We start from the raw sequence: 19366 nt of genomic DNA on the forward strand, positions 1-19366 counted from the left end.
ATTTCTTTCCATTTACAAGGCAAGTAAAATATGTCAAGGAGTTCAAGAAAGCCCACCAAAGGGATAATTACAATGCACTTGAAAATTTAGTTCATCATAGTAATATGGGTAGCTAAACTACAAAACTATGTGGGGATCAATGACCTACTTTTCAGGGGTGTTTTGGAAGGATTTTGAGCACACCTAGAACTACATGGAATCCTTTGGCATATGATAGTAGGCAAGAAGACAAGATTTTAGTCATATGAGTCTTATGTGATATTTTTCCAAGCTTAGGGATTAGGTAGAGCAATAGACTTGTGTCAACTAGTTGACAATAAGATGGAAGTAAGCGCTATAGGAAGAATTGATATTGATGCTTCATGGATTGGCTTGTACAAGGTTATCATATAGTCTTAGGAGACTCTTGGGTGCAACCCATTTACAAGTGTTGTGCATTGTGGATGTTTTATGTGTTTTGAATGTTACTGTTCCTTGAATCTATATTTCTCAAGTTGTGAAATTGGTGAAGTCTTGTATTACAAAATGTTTTAAGGCTACAATTCGATGTATGTATGGTATTTTTTATTGTATGAACTAATTGGGTTAAACATGGAAAGGCATCTAAATTCTTCTAGTCTACCATTTAATATCAATACCACCCATTTACTCACATATATTGTTATTAAAATATGATAATAAATACTTAGCAATTCATCCACTTGATTTCCATCCATATTACATTTGTGGATGGTAGATTTTTGGAATAAGAATACCTGCAATGCACATAAATTGTGATGAAGGTGGAGAAAGAATCAACAAAATAATAAAATAAATTAAGAAACATTTTTATGACTAAATAAAAATTAGAAAGACTCAAGTTCATTAATACCTGAATGATCTCCTCTTGGTTTCAAGAATAATTTATTGGAGTAGTCTAATCTTGGAGCAAATGTTCCTCGATTTGATGGAGCAATAGTAAAGTCAACATTGACTTTGTTGTTCATTTATTGGAACAAGGGAGGTTTGCTTCAAGACTATCCAAATCCTAAATTATTCTCTATTGAACAAGGCCAACCACATGAAGGTGGAATCTCTTATGGCCCCTCCCCTCCCCCGGCCCCCACACGTCACTCTCAATTCCCCAGTACCCAATCTATCTACTAGAAAATAGTTGAAATCAACACATTAAATTAAACAACCCTAAATATTTTATACAAACCCATCTTATCTATTCCCCTAAACCCTGTACCTTCAAAATGGCAGAACATGCATAGGGAATCTCCATATTTCCTTTGTTGTCCTCTTCTTGACAAATACAACATTTAGCCATTGTAGCATCTCCACAATGCATTAGTGATTCTTGTTTAAAAACAAAATGAAAGACGTTAATAAAACTTGGAACTGATCTTCAAAACTTTTAAAAAGGAAATAATTACCACAATATCAAAATAGAAAAGTGAAATTCTACAAATACTTCTCAAACAAAGCATTGGTATTGGTCAAGATAGCCAATATTTCCTCTCGTCTTCACCAGTATCATCTGGGGCATCTACTATGGTTGAATGTCATATTTTTCAAGAAGAGGACAATAGATAAATTGAGAATAAAAATACATGCATTTCACATAAATTGAATTAAAGGTGAACATTATTTTTATATCAGAACAAGTTCTTAGAGGACGATAAACTAGTTCTCAAAGTACCCCAATTGCGCCGACAACTCTCAAATTATATTTTTAATCACATATCTACCATTTAATATCAACACCACCCATTTAATCACATATATTTTTATTCAAATATGATAACAAATACCTAGCAATTCGTCCACTTTCTTTCCATCCATATTACATTTGTGGATGGTAGCTTTCTACAATAAGAATACCTGCAATGCACATAAATTGTGTTAAAGGTAGATAAAGCATCAGTAAAATAATAAAATAAATTAAGAAACATTTTTATGACTAAATAAGAAATAGAAATACTCAAGCACATGAATACCTGAAAGTTCTCTTCTTGGTTTCAAGAATAATTTATTGGATTAGTCTAATATTAGAGCAAACATTCCTTGATTTGAAGGAGAAATAGCAAAATCAACATTGACTTTGTTATTCATCTGTTGGAATGAGGGAGGTTTGCTTCAATAATATCCAATTCCTAAATTATTTTATGCTAAATAAGGCCAACCACGTGAAGGTGGAATCTCTTATGCCCTACCCTGCCCCCCACCTCCCCACATTAATCTCCATTCCCCAATACCCAATGTATCTACTATAAAAGAGTTGATAGAAACACATTAAGGATCATGCATACTCAGTAGAAAACAAAAAATTGATAAAGAAAGAAATTTATTCACATTCATCCTCCAACTACTTCTGAGCAAGTATATTTCATATTTTTCTAACATAAGTACAAAAAAGTATGCAATATCTCATTCAAAGTACTCATTCAACGTCACATATCCAAAAGAAAGTATGCAAGAACTCATTCAAGTATTATATTAATACATCAATATGTCTTTTTATACGTCAAAAATATTATACAATGATCTATCTTATATGATACATTATAACATTGTACATCATCAATTTTTTTTGCCTCTTCTTATTACAACCTAAAAAATTCTTAAGTTTTTATCCATTTGTGCATTTTCATCTTCTGGTTGGTGTGTTCTGATGACCATTCTAATTGGTTCCTCTAACACATTGCACCCATGGTCGTAATATTCTCATGGAATCGAGGATGTTTTGGGGGAGCATTGCCTACAAAAAAATATTAAATTTATATGGCCAAATTATTGAATATCATTGAAGTAGTTTTTTAATAATAAAAAAACCTTTGAAATGTAATTATTTACCTGGTGCATTGGTTGACATTGTTGCAATGACTACCTTGTGGTCCTCTTCTGGTTGATTATCCTCCTATACAACATGCTCTGCCATTGAAACCATAAAATTTATAAGTAGATAATCACAAATGAATAAATAAAAAAGTAATTAGAAGTACATACTTTATAAGTGCAAAATTATTAAGTATATGATTGATATACATCCCTATTACCGTTGTGGGCCTCATTTTTCGATGAAATAACTTGGGGTTGCACCCCACTGTCATGGGGTTTCTCCCCACTATCATGGGGTTCCTCGGGAGCACAAAAATTCCCTGGCTTGTGCGCACTATCAGAGGACCAATGCTCAGTATTCGTGGGTCGTTTATATTTGTTCTACTCCCATCTAATTAAAGCAAAGAAACACATTATATTTATGGATGATATCAAACATGATTGTATTTTGTAAGTAATGAAAGGTTAATATGGATTGATTTTTATTTACCTTATCCTTCAAAATAGATCTTGGGGTTTTCCCCATGTTCTTTTGGTGATCAACTATAGCTTTATATCCAAACTTGAAACCAATTCAGAGGTATTCCTCCATGGCTTCAGTTTTGAATTCATCACCCTACATTGCATAATAGTATTGGTTTTTGTTATTAGCTAGTGAAAATACTAGAAATTTGGATGGTGATATAACATATAGCATTGTTAAGATGTTTGAGTACTTACAATTCATGCATGTAGCTTAAAATAGTCACCCCTGCCTAGTTTGTACTGCCCATGCTTCTCAAGCCTTACCTTGGTTGCCTTCGCAGTGTCGAGGAGCCTATGAAAATTTTCATGTTATATACCAAAATTTTATTCAAAACTAAGGAAAATTAAAAGTATTGATTCAAGATGTAATTTATGTTGTGCTTCTCCAGGTGGTGTTTTCCTTTGTTTTTTCAATTTCTTCCACTCTACATCCTTGATGAGGCTCTCCCTTCCATCTTAGGAACCATGGGAGTGTGCTCATACCTAGGGTTATCTCCCATGTAAACCCTATATTGGTCTCATACATATTTTAAATATTTGGTGACTATGGTGGTGACCTCAATTTTATTAAAGGTATCTACCCCAAATAGATCTTAAAGGCAGTCCATAAGATTTTTTCTAAGGTTGGGATTTTGGCAATTCCGCCTTCCATGTATGGTGGACCCAAAAAATTTAACACTTTGTTGTCCATTTTTTATAAAACATGTTGTTACCTACATGCAAAAAGATATGATCATTAATTTGAAAATAATAATATACATGGCGTAAGCATGAGATAGATAACATGTAACAGTGAAAACATAAAAAAAATACCAGGAATTTTTGGTGTTTTTATTGGAATTCCTTTCTCATTCACCAAAAATGTGCACGCAATTTTCCCCATTCTCTTAACACGTGATGCTCTGGGAAATGAACCCATAGTGTCATTAGTACTAAGGTCACCTTCGTCGCCACCTGATCCAAATCATGGTTGTGTGTTTTAGTTGGGGGGAATGTGCTCATGGGTCACATCCAATGGAGTGAACCCAGTGTCACTACTCAGAGTATGACTACTTGAAGTTGGAGAATTGAATAGTTTCCTCGTGGATATATGTGGGGTGTGGGTATTGGTCAGATGCTCATGCCCTGTATCGACAATTCCATTAGTACCAATGCCAAGATTAGGATCAGGTGACTTATGCAAGAAGAAAAGTGTCTCCAAATAACCCTACATAAGAAAGAAAATGATTTTTCGATTAGATAATGTAAAAGTTAAAAAACAAACTTTCATAATTAAACTTATGACATCAAAAAAATCACTTTAAAATATGATTGTTACCTTGTATGTCTTAAGGTCTTCACTCAATTCCTAGATCATGGCCTTAGTTGCAGGACTTTGATCCCTACTACGATTCAAATCCATAATTTGTTCGTTCATTTTCTTCACATACTTTGATATTGTGACCTCAAGTTTAGGGGATTACCACAAGTCTTCCTCAGCAAGAACATCATCATCAACATGGGGCTTGAATTACATATTTCAACAAAAGAAAAGTTATTGTTTTGATTATATAAAGAAATAATCATATTTTCACATTAAATGTAAATCGAAATTGTTAATCAATTACTTCTGACTGTGTAGGTGCTTTTCCACACAGATCACCCTACCACAAAAAAATATAATTAGAGTCATGAAAAAAAAAAAAATGATAGGTATCAACATAACCATTTAATTGATGGACATATAAGCACATAGAAACATGAGGAATAAAGGGCTATTCCTATAGCATGTATGTGGGTAATTATGGCATTTTTAAACCCTGATTTTTATGGAAAAGGACTTGCATAAATGGGACTATTAGACAAGAAAAATTAGACAAATTTGAGTCAACCTTTGGTAAATGTAGCTAAATAGATCTAAAACAAAGAAGTTATGTGCCTTTAATTTTGATAAATCAGATAAGAAAAAACACAAAGTAGACTATTAAGACTCTCAATAACAATCATAGATCAACTAATAAGGTTAGATTGTTCACCCACAAGAAAGAAATTTTAGATTACATTAAGAAAGAAAACATTTGGAACATAAGCATGGTTTGGTCCTAAGTAACTACATTGAAGAACATCTAGCCATTCTAATTGGGGGTTTATTTGGACCATTATGAGAAACAACTCTTGGACATAATTAAACACACTTGAGTGACATGGGAAAAAAATGAAGAAACCATTTTAGCAGTTAATTTCTTAGCTTATCATGCTACCTCTTCTTGTTGATGTAGGATTTTATTCATCTCGATAATTCGAGTAATCAACTCATGTACCTTTTTGTTTAAGGCCTAATGAGTGAACAATAGGTATTTATCTGGAAATCAATGGATATCATTAATCTTCAAAGGCCTTAGAGAGAGGAATGGAGATGGTAAATTAAGATTCTTTCACATGGATTTATTTTTCTACAAGATCACAAGAATAAACTTGTTTTGACTTCAAACATAAAAATAATATTTCTCAAAGATAAACTAGGAAGAAGGGTGACATGGAGTGGGGGGCAGATAAATGATCTCCTACTTTCCCTTCAACTTCTTAACTTCATATTTGATCACCCTTAATGACATGGCCATGTATTTTGGCTTAGTTGTGAGACCCTGGTCAATTCTGAGGGTATTGCTCATTCCAAGATTTGTGTTCATTTTTAGAACCATACTCGTTCGAAGCATCACATTCAATAAGAGGGTCATGGTTATCATAAGTGAAATGGTTAATGTGAGGATGAGAATCATAGTAAACTACACATATTTATGATCAAATTTTCATTTTTAAATGCAATCATATATACGAAATTACATGTTCTTGATTTCTGAATGATAAACATAGCATATAGGTATCATTAATGAGAGGTTACGTACTACCCCCATAATGGAAATGTCTACATATATTCAATTCAAGTTGTAATTAATCAACAACTCTTCTCCTGTATTTATTTATCTTATTGTGCATATGAATACACAGTTTCCTTCACGTCCCTCAAATATGCAATTGGTTGCTTATTTGTTGTCCTCGATTGTGTACTATTGAAAAACCCTGCAATATTCCTCGATGCTTTTTGCCTTCCACCAATATAGATAGAATATCCTTTTTTTACCATTATCTCTTAGTTGTATATGATTTTCAACCAAACTGTATCTCTACATACCTCGCATATATCAAATGAGATGCAGCCAATCTATGTAATTACAACAAGGTCTAACATATTACATCAATTCATTTAATCCACCGCAAGGAATCTTTATGCCATCCATGGAAAAGAGCCCCAAACCATATAACAATGATGAAGAAATGTGACATATCCTCTCGTTGAGACAAAATTATGTCTTTACTTGAGGAAGGTCCTTTGGTACCCATCGTTTCACTAGATGTTGGCACCTCAAGGGCACCTAGATGTCGTATATGCTATCAACATCATAAGAACATGACCCCCCTAAAGCATAAAAAATTCCATTCATCTACAAAATTTTCTTTTGATATTCTCACCCCTAGTTGATATTTGTTTGTTATATGTACTAGATCTTTGACCTTCATCCACTCTACTAGCTTGAGCGCATTCATGACCCACTTCATTCATGAAGTACCAAACCAAATAGAGAGGCATACTCATTCATAGACATTAATATTTATAGCAGATATTGATTAAGGCTAAAATTATGCTCTCCTTGAGAGAACTAAAGCCCTTGTTCCAACCTATGTCTTGACTAAATAAAATGATGTTGATGGTTGTTTTGTATAGACTAATGGTTATACTTCATGTTGTCGCTGCAATCAACACCCTCCAAAATTTTTGTCACACTTGAATTTTAGAACCTACTGGGGATCTTATGATCTATTTATCTAGGGTTACTCCATGGTTGCTTGATGTTTTGAAAAGTGTTTAAGTCTTCTTCTTATTTTTGAACTATCAAATCACTTGCACACACATGCTTAGTCCTCGGTGAGTTCATGAACGCACTTCCTTTATACAATATTGGATAGGCATGGAACCATCCATGAATATAGTTCTTGTGTGTTTTTCAACTCATGTAAAGACATTTCCCCTCACTTTTTTCTGTTTGTACTTCTATTTTTTTTAGTATTCTCAATTATTGTCTTTTTCACTTTTTCGCTTTCACAAGTGTCACTTTCAAATTCACGGTTGTTATTTTGACTTGCTTTTACTTTAATAAGTGTCATTTTCATGTTATATTCTCTCTAGCATGTGTCACTTTTAAGGTCGTTCACATTTTGCAAGTGTCGTCTTCAAGTTTTCCTCCTGTTGCAGGTGTCGCTTTTGTTATTTTCACTCTTAAGTGAGTCGCACCCTTGCATATTATCGAAGTTATTTTTGGTGCACTCTTCTACATCAAGTGGTCTTAAATATTATTCAAATATGCACTAGACACATTCCTACATCTCAGTGCACTTTTTGGTCACAATCATCACGTCTCTCGTAGCTTGTGTTCTAAGTGTTGTAATATGTCATTTCAATTGTCAAACTTATAAATAGGTGTTGCCTTGTTGTTTTTTTAAGGTGTGACCATTGTTCATGAGTCATGTGTATTCCATTAGTTTGTATTGATGGCATTTATACTTTTTCGGTCCCACACTTAGCCATTGTAAGAGCCCTTCTTGGTTCTTTCAACCAAGCACAATTTCTAAAGGCATTAATCATCTTACTAGGTGATAAGTGAAACTTATTCATGAGCATCATTTGACACATATTTCTTCCCATACTTGTGCACTAAGCATTTTCTAAGGCCTCCTCCCTCTCACAGTGCATTAGTGCTTCCTAAGGATAAGTCACATAACCTTGTGTTGCCTCCCTTAGTGTAAAGTTCATTCTAGATAAACAAGTAGCCATTGTTGGAGAGAACTGCACCCTTCCAAGCCTGAGCACACTTTGAAACAATGAAGTGCACTTAGAAATAACGAAGTGCACTTGAAGACAATGAAGCACACTTCAAATGCTCAATGAAAAAGCACACTTCACAAGAAGAAGGGGCTTCTCTCCCCTAAAAAATGCACTCTGGAAAAATAAGGACATTATTTCCTTCAAAAGAGCACTCTAATAGCTTGAGCGAATTTCAAAAAAACAAGCACACTTTGGGACTATGTGCGCACTCCTTCGGCACGAAGAACTGTGCCCTCCTTGAGCACATAGTGCACTCACAAAGAATGAATGTTCATTCTTTTCTTAGAGTGCATGATGCACTCATGAAGCACAAATCATTAGAGCACATGGTGTAATCACAAATCACAAAGCTTCATTTTTCCCTTTGAGCACATGGCGCAGTCACAAAGCTTAAAGCTTGAGTGCACTCCTTTGGTACAAAGAACTGTACCCTCTTTGAGTGCATGAGTGCATTCTGAAGGCAAGGATGTTTCTCCTTCATCTTTTCAGCATGCACCCTAGCGCCCTCCTTGAGTGCATGATCACACCTCAAAGGTTTGAATGTTTTCCCTTTGTCCCTTCGGCATGCACCAATGTGTCCTCTTTGTCCTTGAGCACATGATCACACCTTGAAGGCCTGAAGGTTTGAAGACTCACTCCTTCATCTCTTCGGAGTGCACCCTTGCACCCTCCCAGTCTCTTTGATCTCATGGGTGCACCTTGAATTCTTGAAGCCTCATCCTTCATCTCATTGGAGTGTGCCCTTGCAACCATGGAGACATGAAGTCGATTATGGACTAAAACAGAAAGAGAACATTGCATGATGGCTCAAAGGATTCTAATATTGATAAGAAACCCTTTGGAGGGTGAAGATAAGCAACAAATAAAATCCTTCATGAAGATGAAGCGTATATTAGATCCATCATAAAAAATGCAAGATGAAGCGGCAAGGAAGATAGATTAGCATTGCTACCTCATCATGAAGTCCATGTCATCATTGTCAAGTTGTAATTTGTAAAAGTGTCATCTAATGGTCAATATGTATCCATGGTCCATGCCAAATCATTATGTGGAATGTAATGATGTATTCTAAAGAAAAGGACAAAATGAAATGTGTGAAATTCCAAGAGTCATAAGTGGAATATGAAAATTCACTTAGTCATATATGGACAAAATGTCTTTAGGAGAAGTCCAAAAGTCATTAGAAGTTCAAGAGTTGTTTAGAAGTCCAAAGGAAACATTAGAAGTCCAAGATTCATGAGGGTCATTGAAGAGTCATGGGGATATGAAAGGTCATCCCCCTTGTTATAAAAGGAACCTCATAACTCAAGGAAATGAGTTTTGGGATGCTTAAGCTTTGGAGAGATATTCTTGGCTTCTCTACTTGGCATAAGAGAGAAAACTATTATTTGGAGAATCTACAAGTGACTTAATGTTCCACTATTGGAGCTAGTGTCTCATCATTGTAACTATGTACTTGGATATTTCACCTTATAATTGAAACTCGGTGAGCCAACACATTTTCATGCATGTATTGTGAATGTCTTAGGACTGTTATTTTGATGCTTTCTATATATGTTCCATTCACGTGTACTAAGGAAACTGAACTATTTTGGTGGCCTCAGTACTTATATTGTTGAATATGTGTTGTATGTGGTTTAATGATCGGTGTGTCTAAGTGAATTATTTCATTATATAGCTAATGAATATTTCTTTTCTCGTGTGTCTCTCTTAGTTTGGTACTATTACTTCCTTCTAGAGGTTCACTTTTCCCCCCACCCCCCGTCATGAAATTCTCCTTTTATACATTGAAATCAATGTTTCACAATGTCAACTTACTTTCTTATCAAGGGTTATGTATATAATCTCTTATGTTATTCGTTGAAACCAAGACGAATCTTTGTGTTATGGTGGCGAGGACGATACTTTGTATGGGGATCCTACTCCAAATGGTGTGAGGTCTAATTGGGACTTCACATCAGGGATACCCCCTATATGTTGGTGGTATCCAACACCGTCAACATTTTGGCACTAGAAGGAGGGTCATATGACAAGTTGTGCCCCTTAAGTATGTGTTGAATCTCTTATCTTTAATGGCTAATCCTCAAATCATACTCCCAGGGTGTTTCTCTAATTTATCCATTGGTTAAATTTTAATCCATGATGAGCCTCTTTATGACTTCTCTCAATTGAAATTTAATGGTGAGGATTTAACATCCATAGCCGAGCACATTTACGATTTTCTTAAATTTCATGAATATTATGAAATTGATGATGATGATTTTTCTTGTGTCTTTTTCTTCCTCGCACTTGAAGGTCATGTTAACTTATGGTTTCACACCTTACCATCTACCTCTATTCATTCTTTTTATCATTTCCTCAAGGAGATTCATCAAGCTTTCGATAGGTATTATTACCAAGATGTTTTAAAAAGAAACAATCAACTTAGAATGAATACTAATGAATCAATTGAGGATTTTTCTAATCAATTCCTTCACTTATGTTATGAGTTTCTTGGAGAAGATACAAATTGGGATTTCTTTAAAAGTAATTTCAAGAATTTGGTTCAAATCTCTTTACATGGTGAATATAAACCCCCAGATATTTGGGTGCTCGCCTGTGATAATTTTGATGTTGGGAAATCAACAAATCTATTGTATAATCCATCTTCTCCTTAATCTTCTTCTGGTTTTCATGATTCATATCCAATGGAGAAACTTTGGAGTGGTTCATGGATCCAAAGGTGAAGTCCAATCCCTTTATTTCTCATTATGGTATTGACACTCACAACTCTAGTCTTAAATCTGATTTGATTTCCCGTAATCCTCTATTATTTCTTTCTCATGATCCCTTGCCCCGTGATTTTCTTGATCAACCTATTCCAAATCCAAGAGGTGATTAGGTGCAAGGAAGTCACTCTTCATAAGTAGAGGAGTAGGAAAGTGAGGATTCATTTGATTTTTATTTTCTTTTCCAAACTCTCCGTGTCAAGATAATTTTCTTCCATCCTTGGTTGATTTTCAATCTAAGAATCTCGGTGATGAATCAAATAGAATTGATTTTCCTAATCAACCTAAAGTCTTGTAAAACCATCATCCTAATGATTCTGACTCCATTGTTGTATGTGATGATGCTTTCCCAAGTGCACCAATTTATCTTTTGATTTCTCAAGAAGATCCTGTTTTGGAAGATTTAGACCTCAAATCTAGTTCAATCCAAGAATATGTTTTTATGGAAACTTCATCTTCACCTCATTATCCCTTGTGTTCTACCTTTTGTAAGACATTAAATTTTGATGAAGATTCTCCATGATCTTCAAGTTAATCATCTAATGAATTGGAGTTTGAATTGACACAAGGAAGTGATATCATCCATGATGAAGAAAAGGGTAAGGAGCTTATCAAGTATCCTTTTCGTTCCTTATCATTTCCAATTTTGCATGAAGAAAATTATTCTATCTAGGTTACTCATGAGATTTTCCTGATTTATCCATATTTAGATGTGCAATTAGAAGAATATTTTGACTTGGGTAATTTGTTTCTCGAAAATGTAAATTTTGAGCAAATCAGTGACGTATATGGTTTCCATTTGGATAATAGTGATCTTGTTGAAATTAATGATGGTAGTTGTCCATAAACCATGCATGATTTGATCCAATATTTGATATCTCATTCTAAAATCTTTGAAAGTTCTAGGACTTGTCAAGGAATCGAGGCACTTCAAATTTCATTGATGGTTATGTCAAGTCCTTACTATCTTGACAAGCCTTCTAAATATGATCGAATATATTTTCCCTTGTAAGATTCTCATCCTGATTCCATCTCATCAATTGAGAAATTATCTTTTCAAGGATTTCAGTTTTATCAAGAGGATGTTTTTTAATTTCATGATCCAATCTATAATCAATTGGAGGCATATTACTTAGCAAGCCCATTTTCTAGAAACAAGTTTCAATTTCTCTTAATGTTTGCTTAGGAAGACAATATAAGTGCAGGTGCTTTCATAAGGAGTTGCAGAGGTTTGTATGATTTATGTTCTTATCGAAAACATAGGGTTGTAGGTTGGGGAAAGAAAGGTAATATGACACATCTTTCTTTCTTTAAGAAATACCTTCTATTTTTTGTGCAAGATATTAAAGCTTTTATATTTTCTGATGCACATTATCATATATTAGTTTTCATTGCCCGTATCTTTGTGATTGCAGGTCGGGAGAAATTATGTTGGCTTCATTGGAAATATCATTACACTTAGCCCTAGTCTTCTAGATGGTTAGGTTAGGAGTAGGCTTAGTTGCATTTAGTTTCCTTTGCATTGCATCCACCTTCTTTCCTGCTCTCCATCTAGTCTTTACATATGTTTCGTTTTTGTATTTTTGTCTTACATGATGCTTTTTGGTTTAGTCTCCATATGCTTTGTATCTTGTTTCTACTTTTTTTTGTTATGCCTTTTATGTTCTCATTTTGATCAATAAGACTTTGCGTGAAAGATGTCCTTGTTTGGCTCAAAACACATGTGGAAAAACTTGAAAAGGGGCAGTGATTAGAGAAATTTTGAGGTCTAAAATGGGCCTCAAGACAAAAATGTACAACCAAAGCCAACTTTATAAGAACCAATATCATTTAAGATGATGATGTCAACCATGGCGGGTGATTCACCGTTTTTGGAGTAGAAAAGTAATATATATATATATATATATATATATATATATATATATATATATATATATATATATATATATATATATATATATATATATATATATATATACTTTTAAACTCGTATTTTGAACTTATCTCCCTATGATTTTACTCAAATTTCGAGTGGGAGCACTCTTTGGATGCAAAATTTAATTCTTCATGAAAGGATTACCCATGTTGCATACTTTCGGTGGACACTACTACATGAAAAATGAGAAATACATGAAAAAACATGATTATTTCTCATTTTTCATGTAGCAAGGTCCACTGAAAGTATGCAACATGGGTACTCCCTGGATGAGGAATTAAATTATGCATCCATCAAGTGCTCCTGCTCAAAATTTGAGTAAAACCATAGGGAGATAAGTTGAAAATACGAGATGAAAAAAGTAATTTTTTTCATTTTTCCCTCTAAAATTTGATGATGTAATCTAATATTATTTTACTATTTCCACTACTATTTTATAATATTCCATAAGAGGCCCATTTTAGACCTCAAAATTATTTCTCTAATGTGTGACGATGAATAATTATTGGGTAATATGTTACGTCTTCTCTATCTTGGGTTTACATATCTTTAAAGGCACTGATGTTTGAATGGAAAATGCGATCCACTCAAACAGATGGCCTTTTTTCGAACTATAAAACCCATATCTATTATAGGATCCTCATTCCTCAACTTGGTATTGTAGGTAAATAGTTTTTTTCTTGCCGATCTTGTCAAGTAGAGAAAGGATAAAGGGGAAATATAAAGCGATCAAACCAATATTAGAGGTTACATAAATACTTCTCTGAAGGGGAAACCTCCTCTTCTCTCAATAAGTCAGGATCCCTCTTCCACCCATACAATAAATAAGTTCCAAAGGATAGTCCTATTAAATAAATAAATAAAGGGTGAAAGAAGAGAAAGTCTTCCTGCATAGGGAGGTGAAGCAAGTGAGTTCGTTGTGGTACTGTGCTAGCTCACTAGGAGCGAAGCAACGCTTGTGCTCCTATAGTGACTCCACAAAGGTACTGTCTAGGCCTACATGAAGAAAAGAAACATTAGGGATGAAACTCATACTATAAACATCTTAGACTCGCCACACATATTACCCTTTCCTAGATCGAAACAATTGTGATTTGGAAAGCCTTGATATGTGTTTAACCGAGTAAGGGAATGGAGGGGAATATATCTTTAATCAGGTTAATTAGGGAAGCTAGGGAAATCCAAGAGATGAATAAATACTTGCTGAAATATGGATACCTTTCACTTAGATAATTAAACCTAAACAAATAAGTTGGAGTTCTACTAGTGTGTCGCCAAGTGTTGTCATTCAGATCAACACCCTCCAAAAATTTTCTCACACTTGAATTTTGGAGACTACTGAGGGTCTTATGATCTTTCGATCTAGGGTTACTCCATGATGTTTTGAAATTTTTTTAAGTCTTCTTCTTATTTTTAAATTGTCAAGTCACTTGGACACACATGCTCAGTCCTCGGCGAGTTTAGGAATGCACCTCCTTTATACAAGCTTGTACAGGCATGGAATCACCCATCAATATAGTGCATGTGTGATTTTAAACTCATGTTGATAATCAATGCTTAATTTTATTGACAGTTCCCCTCAATTTGTTGTTTTTTTCCTTTTATTTTGGTGAGTTTTCTCAGCTGTCACCTTTTGCGTATTTTTTATTTCACAAGTGTCGCTTTCACATTCATGATTGTCATTTTGACTTTATTTTTCTTTAACAAGTGTCATTTTCTTATTATCTTCACTCCATCATGTGTAACTTTTAATGTCATTCACAATTTTCAAGTGTCACCTTCATGTTTTCCTCCTGTCGCAGGTGTCACTTTTGTTGTTCACTCTTGCGTGAGTCACACCCTTGCGTATTATCGAAGTTAGTTCTAGTGGACTCTTCTACATCAAATGATCTTACCTATCATTAGAATATGTGTTAGACACATTCCTACAACTCATCACAACTTTTGGTCATATTCGTCACATTTGTCGTAGCTTTTGTTCTAAGTGTTGTAATATGTCATTTCAAGTGTGGTACTTAGAAATAGGTTTCCCTTTGTTGTTGTTTTAAGGCGTGACTATTGTTCATGAGTATTGTGCATTACGTTGACTTGTATTGATGGAATTTATACTCTGATGGTCCCATACTTATTGATCTGGATCTTGGGGGGAGGCCCCCAAGATCTGATAAGTTAAAATGCCAAAAGTAAAAAAGGAGAACACACAATAAACAAAACCACCAAGAAATTTTTTATTAAAATAGAGAATAATAGAAAAAGCTACATTGTGGTGGGCAATTTTTCCTTTTACAAAATGTGACTTGTTACTTATAGTCTTTTTAGTTACAATACCATGGGTAGGTAAATACCATGGGTTAATGAATACCATGGGTAGATGAATACCATGGGTGGATTCCACTTACAATACCACGGGTAGATTCCATGGGTGGATAAACATGGGTGGATAAATACCATAGGTGAATGAATACCATGGGTAGATATCACTTTCCATTCAGATCATTCCTCCCTCCTTAAGAAGAAATGGTCTCCATTGTGTGAAGTTCCCTCCTAAGAAGCCTTTGTTGAATATGAAGAGCCACTGAAGAGAAGGGTTTTGTGTGGTTAAACCATAACCATGATGAACGAAGATCTAAGGATAGAGATACCCTGTAATGCTTGTGACCAACTGTGATACTAATAGTGCGTGGCCTAGAAAATGGACTTCAATGAAGTGTGGGTTTGTGGATGACCCATAACCATGAAAAATGAAGATCTGAGGATAGAGATACCCTGTAATTCTTGTGACCAATTTTGATACTAACAACGTGCAACCTAGCAAATGGAATTCAATGATAAGGATTATGTGCACTTGACTGATAACCGTGATGTTGATTGTTGATGAAGTAGAAGGTGCCTACATCGCCTGGGGTGGGATGGCACGTTTCCAAAGAACCCAAGCCGGATGTTGCTATGCTGAAAATGATGAATGTGAAGTAGGTGCCTACTAAAGTGGGGTGGGAGGGCACGTCTTCAAAGGGAACCTGCTCTAAATGTTTCTCCATATATAAAAACTCATGGATTCTAGGTGGGGTACAAAACCAGGCCACACTATAGATGTACCTGAACTATAAATGTGTTGCAGACTTGTAACAAAAGTGACCATGGGTGTTGTATATTCTCCTATCCAATGAGATGTTGTAAAGGCTTCTTTCACATTATAGACCTCTTGCTACAACTTTGTTGATAACTTCTGCTACAGGTGATGAAATAAAATTTTGTCAAAGACAAATTTGAGGTATTGAAGATATCTTTCCATTGATATAAGGAACTTGAACTTTCATGAACTATGGAGTGAGGAAATGATTCCAGAAACTCATGGTATGTGTTAGCGCTTGAAATTTCACCTCAGGCTGAGAAAGGTAAACCTCAAGGCTACATCAAACCATTTAGCCTCGTAGCTAGCCCTACGGGGCAGGAGAAGGCTCTCTCCGGTCAATCTCGACAGATCTTCAATGGGATGAGATGACCAACAAGGTAACACTGATATTAGGCTAGTAAACTGATTAAAAAGGTTGATTTGGGGTTTTTTTTGGGTTTTTGGTGGCAAATTGAGGAATTGCGATTTTGGGTGCGGGGATTTGACACAGTTTCTGCAGGGGGTTCTTTGGGGCGAGGTAGGAGACCGTATTCATGCCTTTGATTGAGGTGAGTGGATGGAAAAGACCAGTGAGGAGCTAAGGAGAGAAAATAATACTTTGAATTCTCCTTAAACAGTAGAAAACATAGAAATTAAACAAATTTAAAAGCAGAGCATGGCAAGCATGAATTCTTACTTTAACACTTCATTTGTTTAATATGCAGAAGGAAAGAAAGGAGATGAATCACATAACACACTTACAAGAACATTAAGAAGCACTCCATCAATACATGAAACCACAAGAATCCCAAAAAGGACTGCAAAACCCTGGTCTTCCTTAGCCAAAAATTGCAGAGATACAGTGAATAATACAATGATAGCTTCTCCCTCAAGAGTCCAACCATGAAAATGAGCAAGAAAGTACATAATATAGATGATCTAACCTCTTTCCCTGCCTCCATGGGTCGAGCTCACTATCCTAGGAGCTGTTTCAACCACTTCTAAACTAAGCACTACAAACTAGGCAGTCAAAACAACTTGCCTCTATAAGCTAGGAAACCAATTCATTCATTTAATTTTCACCTTTTTCATGAATGAATCTTCTAGAAGAGGTACATAAGAGTAAAAGTGTCATAAAAGTACAATAATTACATCAAAGAGCCTAATAATCCACCCCAAAAAGTCAAACAGGGTCAAACTGCGTTTTTCTGAGCTGTACAGTGAAATTTGGAAAAGTTTGCCTGACGGGTCGCGCGCCTCTGCCTGACGGGTCGCGCGCCTTTGGGACCACATTTGGGGCACTTCCAGGTGTCAAAATTGAGAAAGAGTAGGCTTGTTGGAAAGGTCTGTGAGTCTACTTTCCAACCCAACTAGAATTTCTAAATTTGGTGGTCATTTGCCCCTCCAAAATGGCAATCTCCCAAGACTGCTTTCTGCAACTCAAAAATGTGGTAGAAAGTCATTTTTTGCTCCCTTTTTGACTTTCTGGAGGCCCAAAACTTCATAAAATCTCAAGTCCATTGATGAGCATATGTAACTTCTCATGAAAAGTCTAGAAATGCTGAGTTTTTGCAAAATGAAGTTGCCGGGATGAAGGGTCGCGCGGGGGGTGAGACCCGTTAATGGACAAAAACCTGTAAATGGCACAAAAAATTCACATTTGACAAAATTTTCTCCAAATTTCTTGAAATTTGGGCTGAGAGTCCCCAATAAAGTACCATGCTCAGTCAAAGAGGCTTTGGCCAAAATTTGGAGTGGATCGGGCCTTTTCCATCGTTTTAGTGCCTTGGCCAACCTCCTTGGATCCGGCGATTGTAATTTTGACATTTCTCTAAAACCATGACACCTGTGCAAAAAGTGAAGGAGGTTTTTCTTCTTTGGAATATTTTGGACAAAAACCTCTCTCAGTTTTCCAAAATTCATCTTTGATTGCTCTGGAACATCATTTGAGTGTGACTTGTCCCGATGTGTGAAACAAGGAATTTTGTCGAAATGGAGCGAAATGAAGGGGATAAGAGGCTTCTAAATTCTTGGGGAAATTTTTGGGAGTGGGGAGGGATGTTAGGAAGCAGGGGAAAGTGGAATCTTAGAGATTGAGTGAGGGGAAGGGGTCCAAAGGGGCAAAACATAGGCCAAACCTAGAAAATTGCCAGGTTGTAGCTAGAAACTAGGGTTTGTGCAAAAATGAGGAATTTGGCGGATCTAAGGGATGGGAAGTGTTGGATAAGGTACATGAAAGATAGGGGAAGGTGTATGAACATCTGGATACAAGTTTTGCTAGTGATTTGACCACCCAAGAGAAATTAGCTTCAAAACCCTAGGAGAGGGAAATGACCTTGCCTAGGCGCAACTGAAGCATGGACAAGATGTAAAATGACCCATTAGACACTGAGATGATAATGAAAACCCTATGAATTATGATAAACTCAGCTGAATAGTGACATGGATTAACATTTGGGCAACTTTGGAAAGAGTGAGAGCAAACCCTAGACCTAATGCATAGTGACCAAATTTTGCTTGAAAACTCTTTGAAATGACAAAATTTGACCTTGACACTTCAAAATCACTTTGTAAGAGCATATTTGATCACTGGAGGAAGGCTAGAAAGACTGACACTAACAGTATGCACGGTCATGCAACGTTCCAAACATGTATAACTTCAATTTCTCATATCTCTCAGACCGGGAAACGAAATCAAATTCCGTAAAAAAAACCATTTGAGATAACAGGAAATAATTTCAAATGAGCTATTTTTCACCTTCTAAAATGATATGTGGAGGTTGTATCACTTGCATGAAGTTTGTTGAATATTTCTGCAAAACTTTGAAACTGAAATATGCTTCAAACCCTCATTTCCATGGATTCGTAACCTGAATATGATACTATTGATCCAAATCTTGGGGAGAGGCCCCCAAGAGTTGAAAAAATAAAATACCAAAATAAAAAAGAAAAAAACACACAATAAACAAAACCACAAAGAAATTTTTTATTAAAATAGAGAATAATTGTAAAAGCTACATTGTGGTGGATAATCTGTCCTTTTACAAAATGTGACTTGTTATTTATAGTATTTTTTAGTTACAATACCACGGGTAAATTCCATGGGTGGGTAAATACCATGGGTGAATGAGAAATATGGGTATATGAATACCATGGGTGGATGCCACTTACAATACCATGGGTGGATTCTGTTAGCACTCCATAAATCCCATAAGGTTGAGGAAAGGGATCCCAGAGGTAACCACAAACCACTTGTAGGTTAAGGTCCAGTCCCCCTAACC

The sequence above is a fragment of the Pinus tabuliformis genome, chromosome J (assembly GCF_031772625.1).
Source record: "Pinus tabuliformis cultivar Carrire ecotype Pingquan chromosome J, CPIR1, whole genome shotgun sequence".
Lineage (NCBI taxonomy): Eukaryota > Viridiplantae > Streptophyta > Pinopsida > Pinales > Pinaceae > Pinus > Pinus tabuliformis.